Raw genomic sequence first — 13,367 nt, 5'->3', positions numbered from 1 at the left:
CTGATTGCCAAAACTTGAACTGTATTCCCTTGTTCTTCAGGTGGGCGCCTGATTGCCAAACCGTATTCCCTTGTTCTACATGTGGGCTCCTTATCGCCAAAAACTTGAACTGTATTCCCTTGTTTTCTAGGTGGGTGCCTGATTCCCAAAAACATGAACTATATTCCCTTGTTCTCTATATGGGTGCCTGATTGCTAAAACTTGAAATGTATTCCCTTATTTTCCAGGTGGGCGCCTGATTACCAATATATGAATTGTATTCCGTTGTTCTCCACGTGGGCGCCTGATTGCCAAAACTTGAACTGTATTACCTTGTTCTCCATGTGGGTGCTGATTGCCAAATCTTGAACTGTAAAGGCACCTGATTGCCAAAAACTTGAACTGTATTCCCTTATTTTCCAGGTAGGCACCGGATTTCCAAAAACATGAATTATATTCCCTTGTTTTCCAGGTGTGTGCCTGATTGCCAAAAACTTGAACTATATTCCCTTGTTTTACCGGTGGCCGCCTGATTGCCGAAACATGAACTGTATTCCTTTGTTCTCCAGGTGTGCGCCTGATTTCCAAAACTTGAACTGTATTCCCTCGTTCTTCAGGTAGGTGCCTGATTGCCAAAACTTGAAACGTATTCCCTTGTTCTCCAGGTTGGTGCCTGAATTCCAAAACTTGAATTGTATTCCCTTATTCCCTAGGTTGGCGCCTGATTGACAAAATTTGAATTGTATTCCCTTGTTCTTCAAGTAGGCACCTGATTGCCAAAAACTCAAACTATATTCTCTTATTTTCCAAGTGGGCGCCGTATTGCCAAAACTTGAAATGTATTCCTTTATTTTCCAGGTGGGCGCCTGATTACCAAAACATGAACTATATTCTGTTGTTCTCTAGGTGGGCCCCTGATTGCCAAAACTTGAATTGTATTCCCTTGTTCTCCAGGTGGGCACCTGATTGCCAAAACATGAACTGTATTCTCTTGTTCTCCAGGTGGGCGCCTGATTGCCAAACCTTGATTGTATTCCCTTGTTCTCCAGGTGGGCTACCTGATTTCCAAAAACTTGAACTGTATTCTATTATTTTCCAGGTGGGCGCCTGATTCCCAAAAACATGAACTATATTCCCTTGTTCCCTAGGTGGGTGCCTTATTGTTAAAAACTTGAACTGTATTCCCTTTTTCTCCACGTGGGTGCCTGATTTCAAACAACTTGAAAAGTATTCCCTTGTTTTCTAGGTGGGCGCCTGATTTACAAAACATGAACGGTATTCCCTTGTACTCCAGGTGTGCGCCTGATTGCCAAAACTTGAACTGTATTCCCTTATTCTCCAGGTGGGTGCCTGATTGCCAAATCTTGAACTGTAAGGGCACATGGTTGCCAACAAATTGATCTGTATTCCCTTGTTTTCCAGGTAGGTACCGGATTGCCAAAAACATGAACTATATTCCATTGTTCTCTAGGTGTGCGCCTAATTTCCAAAACTTGAACTGTATTCCCTTGTTCTCCAGGTGGGCACCTGATTGCCAAAAACTTGAATTGTATTCCCTTGTTCTCCAAGTGGGATCCTGATTGCCAAAAACTTGAACTGTATTCCCGAGTTCTCCAGATGGGTGCGCCTGATTGCCAAAACTTGAACTATATTCCCTTGTTCTCTAGGTGGGTGCCTAATTGCCAAATTTTGAACTTTAAGGGCACCTGATTGCCAAAAACTTGAATTGTATTCCCTTGTTTTCCAGGTAGACGCCGGATTGCCAAAAACATGAACTATATTCCCTTGTTTTCCAGGTGGGCGCTAGATTGCCAAAAACTTGAACTGTATACCATTATTTTCCAGGTGGGCGCCTGATTGCCGAAACTTGAACTGTATTCCTTTGTTCTTTAGGTGTGCGCCTGATTTCCAAAACTTGAACTGTATTTCTTTGTTCTTCAGGTGGGTGCCTGATTTCCAAAACTTGAAACGTATTCCCTTGTTCTCCAGGTGGGTGCCTGAATTCCAAATCTTGAATTGTATTCCCTTATTCCTCAGGTGGGCGTCTGATTGACAAAATTTAAAGTGTATTCCCTTGTTCTACAAGTAGGCGCCTGATTGCCAAAAACTCAAACTATATTCCCTTATTTTCCAAGTGGGTGCCGGATTGCCAAAACTTGAAATGCATTCCCTTATTTTTTAGGTGGGCGCCTGATTACCAAAACATGAATTGTATGTCATTGTTCTCCAGGTGGGCCCCTGATTGCCAAAACTTGAACTGTATTCCCTTGTTCTTCAGGTGGGCGCCTGATTGCCAAACCGTATTCCCTTGTTCTACATGTGGGCTCCTTATCGCCAAAAACTTGAACTGTATTCCCTTGTTTTCTAGGTGGGTGCCTGATTCCCAAAAACATGAACTATATTCCCTTGTTCTCTATATGGGTGCCTGATTGCTAAAACTTGAAATGTATTCCCTTATTTTCCAGGTGGGCGCCTGATTACCAATACATGAATTGTATTCCGTTGTTCTCCACGTGGGCGCCTGATTGCCAAAACTTGAACTGTATTCCCTTGTTCTCCAGGTGGGCGCCTGATTGCCAAACCTTGAACTGTATTCCCTTGTTCTCCAGGTGGGCTCCTGATTGCCAAAAACTTGAGCTGTTTTCCCTTGTTCTCCAAGTAGGCGTCTGAATTCCAAAACTTGAATTGTATTCCCTTATTCCCCAGGTGGGTGCCTGATTGACAAAATTTGAACTGTATTCCCTTGTTCTTCAGGTAGGCGTCTGATTGCCAAAAACTCAAACTGTATTCCCTTATTTTCTAGGTGGGCGCCAGATTGCCAAAACTTGAAATGTATTCCCTTATTTTCTATGTGGGCGCTTTATTACCAATACATGAGCTGTATTTCGTTGTTCTCCAGGTGGTACCCTGATTGCCAAAACTTGAACTGTATTCCCTCGTTCTCCACGTGGGCGCCTGATTGCCAAAACTTGAACTATATTCCCTTGTTCTCCAGGTGGGCACCGGATTGCCAAACCTTGAACTGTATTCCCTTGTTCTCCAGGTGAGCTCCTGATTGCCAAAAACATGAACTTTATTCCCTTGTTTTCCAGGTGGGCACCTGATTGCCAAAAACATGAACTATATTCCTTTGTTCTCTAGGTAGGTGCCTGATTGCTAAAAACTTGAACTGTATTCCCTTGTTCTCCAGGTGGGTGCCTTATTTCCAAAAACTTGAACTTTATTCCCTTGTTTTCTAGGTGGGCGCCTGATTTCCAAAACTTGAACAGTTTTCCCTTGTACTCCAGGTGTGCGCCTGATTGACAAAACTTGAACTGTAGTCCTATGTTCTACAGGTGGGTGCCTGATTGCCAAATCTTTAACTGTAAGGGCACCTGATTGCCAAAAACTTGAACTGTATTCCCTTGTTTTCCAGGTAGGCTCCGGATTGCCAAAAACATGAACTATATTCCCTTGTTTTCCAGGTGTGTGCCTGATTGCCAAAAACTTGAACTATATTCCCTTGTTTTCCCGGTGGCCGCCTGATTGCCGAAACATGAACTGTATTCCTTTGTTCTCCAGGTGTGCGCCTGATTTCCAAAACTTGAATTATATTCCCTTGTTCTTCAGGTGGGTGCCTGATTGCCAAAACTTGAAACGTATTCCCTTGTTATCCAGGTTGGTGCCTGAATTCCAAAACTTGAATTGTATTCCCTTATTCCCTAGGTTGGCGCCTGATTGACAAAATTTGAATTGTATTCCCTTGTTTTTCAAGTAGGCGCCTGATTGCCAAAAACTCAAACTATATTCCCTTATTTTCCAAGTGGGCGCCGTATTGCCAAAACTTGAAATGTATTCCTTTGTTTTCCAGGTGGGCGCCTGATTACCAAAACATGAACAATATTTTGTTGTTCTCCAGGTGGGCCCCTGATTGCCAAAACTTGTATTGTATTCCCTTGTTCTCCAGGTGGGCGCCTGATTGCCAAAACATGAACTGTATTCCCTTGTTCTCCAGGTGGGCGCCTAATTGCCAAACCTTGATTGTATTCCCTTGTTCTCCAGGTGGGCTACCAGATTTCTAAAAACATGAACTATATTCCCTTGTTCTCTAGGTGGGTGCCTGATTGTTAAAAACTTGAACTGTATTCCTTTGTTCTCCACGTGGGTGTCTGATTTCAAAAAACATGAAAAGTATTCCCTTGTTTTCTAGGTGGACGCCTGATTTACAAAACTTGAACGGTATTCCCTTGTACTTCAGGTGTGCGCCTGATTGCCAAAACTTGAACTGTATTCCCTTATTCTCTAGGTGGGTGCCTGATTGCCAAATCTTGAACTGTAAGGGCACATGGTTTCCAACAAATTGATCTGTATTCCCTTGTTTTCCAGGTAGGCGCCGGATTGCCAAAAACATGAACTATATTCCCTTGTTCTCTAGGTGTGCGCCTAATTTCCAAAACTTGAACTGTATTCCCTTGTTCTCCAGGTGGGCGCCTGATTGCCAAAAGCTTGAATTGTATTCGCTTGTTCTCCAAGTGGGATACTGATTGCCAAAAACTTGAACTGTATTCCCGAGTTCTCCAGGTGGGTGCGCCTGATTGCCAAAACTTGAAATATTCCCTTGTTCTCTAGGTGGGTGCCTAATTGCCAAATTTTGAACTTTAAGGGCACCTGATTGCCAAAAACTTGAATTATATTCCCTTGTTTTCCAGGTAGACGCCGGATTGCCAAAAACATGAACTATATTCCCTTATTTTCCAGGTGGGCGCTAGATTGCCAAAAACTTGAACTGTATACCATTATTTTCCAGGTGGGCGCCTGATTGCCGAAACTTGAATTGTATTCCTTTGTTATCTAGGTGTGCGCCTGATTTCCAAAACTTGAACTGTATTTCTTTGTTCTTCAGGTGGGTGCCTGATTTCCAAAACTTGAAACGTATTCCCTTGTTCTCCAGGTGGGCACCTGAATTCCAAAACTTGAATTGTATTCCCTTATTCCTCAGGTAGGAGCCTGATTGACAAAATTAAAACTGTATTCCCTTGTTCTTCAAGTAGGCGCCTGATTGCCAAAAACTCAAACTATATTCCCTTATTTTCCAGGTGGACGTCGGATTGCCAAAACTTGAAATGTATTCCCTTATTTTGCAGGTGGGCGCCTGATTACCAAAACATGAACTGTATTCCCTTGTTCTCCAGGTGGGCGCCTGATTGCCAAACCGTATTCCCTTGTTCTACATGTGGGCTCCTTATTGCCAAAAACTTGAACTGTATTCCCTTGTTTTCTAGGTGGGCGCCTGATTCCCAAAAACATGAACTATATTCCCTTGTTCTCTATGTGGGTGCCTGATTGCTAAAACTTGAAATATATTCCCTTATTTTCGAGGTGGGCGCCTGATTACCAATACATGAACTGTATTCCGTTGTTCTCCACGTGGTCGCCTGATTGCCAAAACTTGAACTGTATTCCCTTGTTCTCCAAGTGGGTGCCTGATTGCCAAATCTTGAACTGTAAGGGCACCGGATTGCCAAAAAACATGAACTATATTCCCTTGTTTTCCAGGTGGGCACCTGATTGCCAAAAACTTGAACTGTATTCCCTTGTTTTCTAGGTGGGCGCCTGATTGCCAAAACGTGAACTATATTCCTTTGTTCTCCAGGTGTGCGCCTGATTTCCAAAACTTGCAACTGTATTCCTTTGTTCTTCAGGTGGGTGCCTGATTGCCAAAACATGAAACGTATTCCCTTGTTCTCCAGGTGGGCGCCTGAATTCCAAAAATTGAATTGTATTCCCTTATTCTCCAGGTGGGCGCCTGATTGCCAAAAACTTGAACTGTATTCCCTTGTTCTCCAGGTGGGCACCGGATTGCCAAAAACTTGAATTGTATTCCCTTGTTCTCCAGGTGGGAGCCTGATTGCCAAAAACTTGAACTGTATTCCCGAGTTCTCCTGGTGGGTGCGCCTGATTGCCAAATCTTAAATTGTATTCCCTTATTTTCTAGGTGGGCGCCAGATTGCCAAAACTTGAAATGTATTCCCTTATTTTCTATGTGGGCGCTTTATTACCAATACATGAGCTGTATTCCGTTGTTCTCCAGGTGGTACCCTGATTGCCAAAACTTGAACTGTATTCCCTTGTTCTCCACGTGGGCGCCTGATTACCAAAACTTGAACTGTATTCCCTTGTTCTCCAGGTGGGCACCGGATTGCCAAACCTTGAACTGTATTCCCTTGTTCTCCAGGTGAGCTCCTGATTGCCAAAAACATGAACTTTATTCCCTTGTTTTCTAGGTGGGCACCTGATTGCTAAAAACATGAACTATATTCCTTTGTTCTCTAGGTGGGTGCCTGATTGCTAAAAACTTGAACTGTATTCCCTTGTTCTCCAGGTGGGTGCCTTATTTCCAAAAACTTGAACTTTATTCCCTTGTTTTCCAGGTGGGCGCCAAATTTCCAAAACTTGAACGGTTTTCCCTTGTACTCCAGGTGTGCGCCTGATTGCCAAAACTTGAACTGTATTCCCTTGTTCTCCATGTGGGTGCTGATTGCCAAATCTTGAACTGTAAAGGCACCTGATTGCCAAAAACTTGAACTGTATTCCCTTATTTTCCAGGTAGGCACCGGATTTCCAAAAACATGAATTATATTCCCTTATTTTCCAGGTGTGTGCCTGATTGCCAAAAACTTGAACTATATTCCCTTGTTTTACCGGTGGCCGCCTGATTGCCGAAACATGAACTGTATTCCTTTGTTCTCCAGGTGTGCGCCTGATTTCCAAAACATGAACTGTATTCCCTCGTTCTTCAGGTAGGTGCCTGATTGCCAAAACTTGAAACGTATTCCCTTGTTCTCCAGGTTGGTGCCTGAATTCCAAAACTTGAATTGTATTCCCTTATTCCCTAGGTTGGCGCCTGATTGACAAAATTTGAATTGTATTTCCTTGTTCTTCAAGTAGGCACCTGATTGCCAAAAACTCAAACTATATTCCCTTATTTTCTAAGTGGGCGCCGTATTGCCAAAACTTGAAATGTATTCCTTTATTTTCCAGGTGGGCGCCTGATTACCAAAACATGAACTATATTCTGTTGTTCTCCAGGTGGGCCCCTGATTGCCAAAACTTGAATTGTATTCCCTTGTTCTCCAGGTGGGCACCTGATTGCCAAAACATGAACTGTATTCTCTTGTTCTCCAGGTGGGCGCCTGATTGCCAAACCTTGATTGTATTCCCTTGTTCTCCAGGTGGGCTACCTGATTTCCAAAAACTTGAACTGTATTCTATTATTTTCCAGGTGGGCGCCTGATTCCCAAAAACATGAACTATATTCCCTTGTTCCCTAGGTGGGTGCCTGATTGTTAAAAACTTGAACTGTATTCCCTTTTTCTCCACGTGGGTGCCTGATTTCAAACAACTTGAAAAGTATTCCCTTGTTTTCTAGGTGGGCGCCTGATTTACAAAACATGAACGGTATTCCCTTGTACTCCAGGTGTGCGTCTGATTGCCAAAACTTGAACTGTATTCCCTTATTCTCCAGGTGGGTGCCTGATTGCCAAATCTTGAACTGTAAGGGCACATGGTTGCCAACAAATTGATCTGTATTCCCTTGTTTTCCAGGTAGGTGCCGGATTGCCAAAAACATGAACTATATTCCATTGTTCTCTAGGTGTGCGCCTAATTTCCAAAACTTGAACTGTATTCCCTTGTTCTCCAGGTGGGCACCTGATTGCCAAAAACTTGAATTTTATTCCCTTGTTCTCCAAGTGGGATCCTGATTGCCAAAAACTTGAACTGTATTCCCGAGTTCTCCAGATGGGTGCGCCTGATTGCCAAAACTTGAACTATATTCCCTTGTTCTCTAGGTGGGTGCCTAATTGCCAAATTTTGAACTTTAAGGGCACCTGATTGCCAAAAACTTGAATTGTATTCCCTTGTTTTCCAGGTAGACGCCGGATTGCCAAAAACATGAACTATATTCCCTTGTTTTCCAGGTGGGCACTAGATTGCCAAAAACTTGAACTGTATACCATTATTTTCCAGGTGGGCGCCTGATTGCCGAAACTTGAACTGTATTCCTTTGTTCTTTAGGTGTGCGCCTGATTTCCAAAACTTGAACTGTATTTCTTTGTTCTTCAGGTGGGTGCCTGATTTCCAAAACTTGAAACGTATTCCCTTGTTCTCCAGGTGGGTGCCTGAATTCCAAAACATGAATTGTATTCCCTTATTCCTCAGGTGGGCGCCTGATTGACAAAATTTAAACTGTATTCCCTTGTTCTACAAGTAGGCGCCTGATTGCCAAAAACTCAAACTATATTCCCTTATTTTCCAGGTGGGCGCCGGATTGCCAAAACTTGAAATGCATTCCCTTATTTTTTAGGTGGGCGCCTGATTACCAAAACATGAATTGTATGTCATTGTTCTCCAGGTGGGCCCCTGATTGCCAAAACTTGAACTGTATTCCCTTGTTCTTCAGGTGGGCGCCTGATTGCCAAACCGTATTCCCTTGTTCTACATGTGGGCTCCTTATCGCCAAAAACTTGAACTGTATTCCCTTGTTTTCTAGGTGGGTGCCTGATTCCCAAAAACATGAACTATATTCCCTTGTTCTCTATATGGGTGCCTGATTGCTAAAACTTGAAATGTATTCCCTTATTTTCCAGGTGGGCGCCTGATTACCAATACATGAATTGTATTCCGTTGTTCTCCACGTGGGCGCCTGATTGCCAAAAGTTGAACTGTATTCCCTTGTTCTCCAGGTGGGCGTCTGATTGCCAAACCTTGAACTGTATTCCCTTGTTCTCCAGGTGGGCTCCTGATTGCCAAAAACTTGAGCTGTTTTCCCTTGTTCTCCAAGTAGGCGCCTGAATTCCAACACTTGAATTGTATTCCCTTATTCCCCAGGTGGGTGCCTGATTGACAAAATTTGAACTGTATTCCCTTGTTCTTAAAGGTAGGCGTCTAATTGCCAAAAACTCAAACTGTATTCCCTTATTTTCTAGGTGGGCGCCAGATTGCCAAAACTTGAAATGTATTCCCTTATTTTCTATGTGGGCGCTTTATTACCAATACATGAGCTGTATTTCGTTGTTCTCCAGGTGGTACCCTAATTGCCAAAACTTGAACTTTATTCCCTTGTTCTCCACGTGGGCGCCTGATTGCCAAAACTTGAACTATATTCCCTTGTTCTCCAGGTGGGCACCGGATTGCCAAACCTTGAACTGTATTCCCTTGTTCTCCAGGTGAGCTCCTGATTGCCAAAAACATGAACTTTATTCCCTTGTTTTCCAGGTGGGCACCTGATTGCCAAAAACATGAACTATATTCCTTTGTTCTCTAGGTAGGTGCCTGATTGCTAAAAACTTGAACTGTATTCCCTTGTTCTCCAGGTGGGTGCCTTATTTCCAAAAACTTGAACTTTATTCCCTTGTTTTCTAGGTGGGCGCCTGATTTCCAAAACTTGAACAGTTTTCCCTTGTACTCCAGGTGTGCGCCTGATTGACAAAACTTGAACTGTAGTCCTATGTTCTACAGGTGGGTGCCTGATTGCCAAATCTTTAACTGTAAGGGCACCTGATTGCCAAAAACTTGAACTGTATTCCCTTGTTTTCCAGATAGGCACCGGATTGCCAAAAACATGAACTATATTCCCTTGTTTTCCAGGTGTGTGACTGATTGCCAAAAACTTGAACTATATTCCCTTGTTTTCCCGGTGGCCGCCTGATTGCCGAAACATGAACTGTATTCCTTTGTTCTCCAGGTGTGCGCCTGATTTCCAAAACTTGAACTGTATTCCCTTGTTCTTCAGGTGGGTGCCTGATTGCCAAAACTTGAAACGTATTCCCTTGTTCTCCAGGTTGGTGCCTGAATTCCAAAACTTGAATTGTATTCCCTTATTCCCTAGGTTGGCGCCTGATTGACAAAATTTGAATTGTATTCCCTTGTTCTTCAAGTAGGCGCCTGATTGCCAAAAACTCAAACTATATTCCCTTATTTTCCAAGTGGGCGCCGTATTGCCAAAACTTGAAATGTATTCCTTTATTTTCCAGGTGGGCGCCTGATTACCAAAACATGAACAATATTTTGTTGTTCTCCAGGTGGGCCCCTGATTGCCAAAACTTGTATTGTATTCCCTTGTTCTCCAGGTGGGCGCCTGATTGCCAAAACATGAACTGTATTCCCTTGTTCTCCAGGTGGGCGCCTAATTGCCAAACCTTGATTGTATTCCCTTGTTCTCCAGGTGGGCTACCAGATTTTTAAAAACATGAACTATATTCCCTTGTTCTCTAGGTGGGTGCCTGATTGTTAAAAACTTGAACTGTATTCCTTTGTTCTCCACGTGGGTGTCTGATTTCAAAAAACATGAAAAGTATTCCGTTGTTTTCTAGGTGGGCGCCTGATTTACAAAACTTGAACGGTATTCCCTTGTACTCCAGGTGTGCGCCTGATTGCCAAAACTTGAACTGTATTCCCTTATTCTCCAGGTGGGTGCCTGATTGCCAAATCTTGAACTGTAAGGGCACATGGTTTCCAACAAATTGATCTGTATTCCCTTGTTTTCCAGGTAGGCGCCGGATTGCCAAAAACATGAACTATATTCCCTTGTTCTCTAGGTGTGCGCCTAATTTCCAAAACTTGAACTGTATTCCCTTGTTCTCCAGGTGGGCGCCTGATTGCCAAAAGCTTGAATTGTATTCGCTTGTTCTCCAAGTGGGATACTGATTGCCAAAAACTTGAACTGTATTCCCGAGTTCTCCAGGTGGGTGCGCCTGATTGCCAAAACTTGAAATATTCCCTTGTTCTCTAGGTGGGTGCCTAATTGCCAAATTTTGAACTTTAAGGGCACCTGATTGCCAAAAACTTGAATTGTATTCCCTTGTTTTCCAGGTAGACGCCGGATTGCCAAAAACATGAACTATATTCCCTTGTTTTCCAGGTGGGCGCTAGATTGCCAAAAACTTGAACTGTATACCATTATTTTCCAGGTGGGCGCTTGATTGCCGAAACTTGAATTGTATTCCTTTGTTCTCTAGGTGTGCGCCTGATTTCCAAAACTTGAACTGTATTTCTTTGTTCTTCAGGTGGGTGCCTGATTTCCAACACTTGAAACGTATTCCCTTGTTCTCCAGGTGGGCACCTGAATTCCAAAACTTGAATTGTATTCCCTTATTCCTCAGGTGGGATCCTGATTGACAAAATTAAAATTGTATTCCCTTGTTCTTCAAGTAGGCGCCTGATTGCCAAAAACTCAAACTATATTCCCTTATTTTCCAGGTGGACGTCGGATTGCCAAAACTTGAAATGTATTCCCTTATTTTGCAGGTGGGCGCCTGATTACCAAAACCTGAACTGTATTCCCTTGTTCTCCAGGTGGGCGCCTGATTGCCAAACCGTATTCCCTTGTTCTACATGTGGGCTCCTTATTGCCAAAAACTTGAACTGTATTCCCTTGTTTTCTAGGTGGGTGCCTGATTCCCAAAAACATGAACTATATTCCCTTGTTCTCTATGTGGGTGCCTGATTGCTAAAACTTGAAATATATTCCCTTATTTTCCAGGTGGGCGCCTGATTACCAATACATGAACTGTATTCCGTTGTTCTCCACGTGGTCGCCTGATTGCCAAAACTTGAACTGTATTCCCTTGTTCTCCAAGTGGGTGCCTGATTTCCAAATCTTGAACTGTAAGGGCACCGGATTGCCAAAAAACATGAACTATATTCCCTTGTTTTCCAGGTGGGCGCCTGATTGCCAAAAACTTGAACTGTATTCCCTTGTTTTCCAGGTGGGCGCCTGATTGCCAAAACGTGAACTATATTCCTTTGTTCTCCAGGTGTGCGCCTGATTTCCAAAACTTGCAACTGTATTCCTTTGTTCTTCAGGTGGGTGCCTGATTGCCAAAACATGAAACGTATTCCCTTGTTCTCCAGGTGGGCGCCTGAATTCCAAAAATTGAATTGTATTCCCTTATTCCCCAGGTGGGCGCCTGATTGCCAAAAACTTGAACTGTATTCCCTTGTTCTCCAGGTGGGCACCGGATTGCCAAAAACTTGAATTGTATTCCCTTGTTCTCCAGGTGGGAGCCTGATTGCCAAAAACTTGAACTGTATTCCCGAGTTCTCCTGGTGGGTGCGCCTGATTGCCAAATCTTAAATTGTATTCCCTTGTTCTCCAGGTGTGTGCCTAATTGCCAAATCTTGAACTATAAGGGCACCTGATTGCCAAAAACATGAACTGTATTCCCTTGTTTTCTAGGTAGGCACCGGATTGCCAAAAACATGAACTATATTCCCTTGTTTTCCAGGTGGGCACTAGATTGCCAAAAACTTGAACTGTATTCCATTGTTTTCCAGGTGGGCGCCTGATTGCCGAAACTTGAACTGTATTTCTTTGTTCTTCAGGTGGGCGCCTGATTGCCAAACCTTGAACTGCATTCCCTTGTTCTCCAAGTGGGCACCGGATTGCCAAAAACATGAACTATATTCCCTTATTTTCCAGGTGGGCGCCTGATTACCAATACATGAACTGTATTCCGTTGTTCTCCACGTGGTCGCCTGATTGCCAAAACTTGAACTGTATTTCTTTGTTCTTCAGGTGGGCGCCTGATTGCCAAACCTTGAACTGTATTCCCTTGTTCTCCAGGTGGGATCCTGATTGCCAAAATCTTGAACTTTATTCCCTTGTTTTCTAGGTGGGCACCTAATTGCCAAAAACATGAACTATATTCCCTTGTTCTCTAGGTGGGTGCCTCATTGCGAAAAACTTGAACTGTATTCCCTTGTTCTCCAGGTGGGTGCCTTATTTCCAAAAACTTGAACTTTATTCCCTTTTTTCTAGGTGGGCGCCTGATTTTAAAAATTTGAACGGTTTTCCCTTGTAATCCAGTTGTGCGACTGATTGCCAAAACATGAATTGTATTCCCTTATTCTCCAAGTGGGTGCCTGATTGCCAAATATTGAATTGTAAGGGCACCGGATTGCCAAAAACTTGAACTGTATTCCCTTGTTTCCAGGTAGGCACCGGATTGCCAAAAACATGAACTATATTCCCTTGTTTTCCAGGTGGGCGCCCGATTGCCAAAAACATGAACTGTATTCCCTTGTTTTCCAGGTGGGCACCTGATTGCCAAAACTTGAACTATATTTCTTTGTTTTCTAGGTGTGCGCCTGATTTCCAAAACTTGAATTGTATTCCTTTGTTCTTCAGGTGGGTGCCTAATTGCCAAAACTTGAAACGTATTCCCTTATTCCCCAGGTGGGCGCCTAATTGACAAAATTTGAACTGTATTCGCTTATTCTTCAAGTAGGCGCCTGATTGCCAAAAACTCAACCTATATTCCCTTATTTTCCAAGTGGGCGCCGGATTGCCAAAACATGAAATGTATTCCCTTATTTTCCAAGTGGGCGCCTGATTACCAAAACATGAA

Source organism: Nicotiana tabacum, chromosome 22, assembly GCF_000715075.1.
Source record: "Nicotiana tabacum cultivar K326 chromosome 22, ASM71507v2, whole genome shotgun sequence".
In the NCBI taxonomy this organism is placed as follows: Eukaryota; Viridiplantae; Streptophyta; class Magnoliopsida; order Solanales; family Solanaceae; genus Nicotiana; species Nicotiana tabacum.
This window is presented reverse-complemented; position numbering follows the sequence as displayed.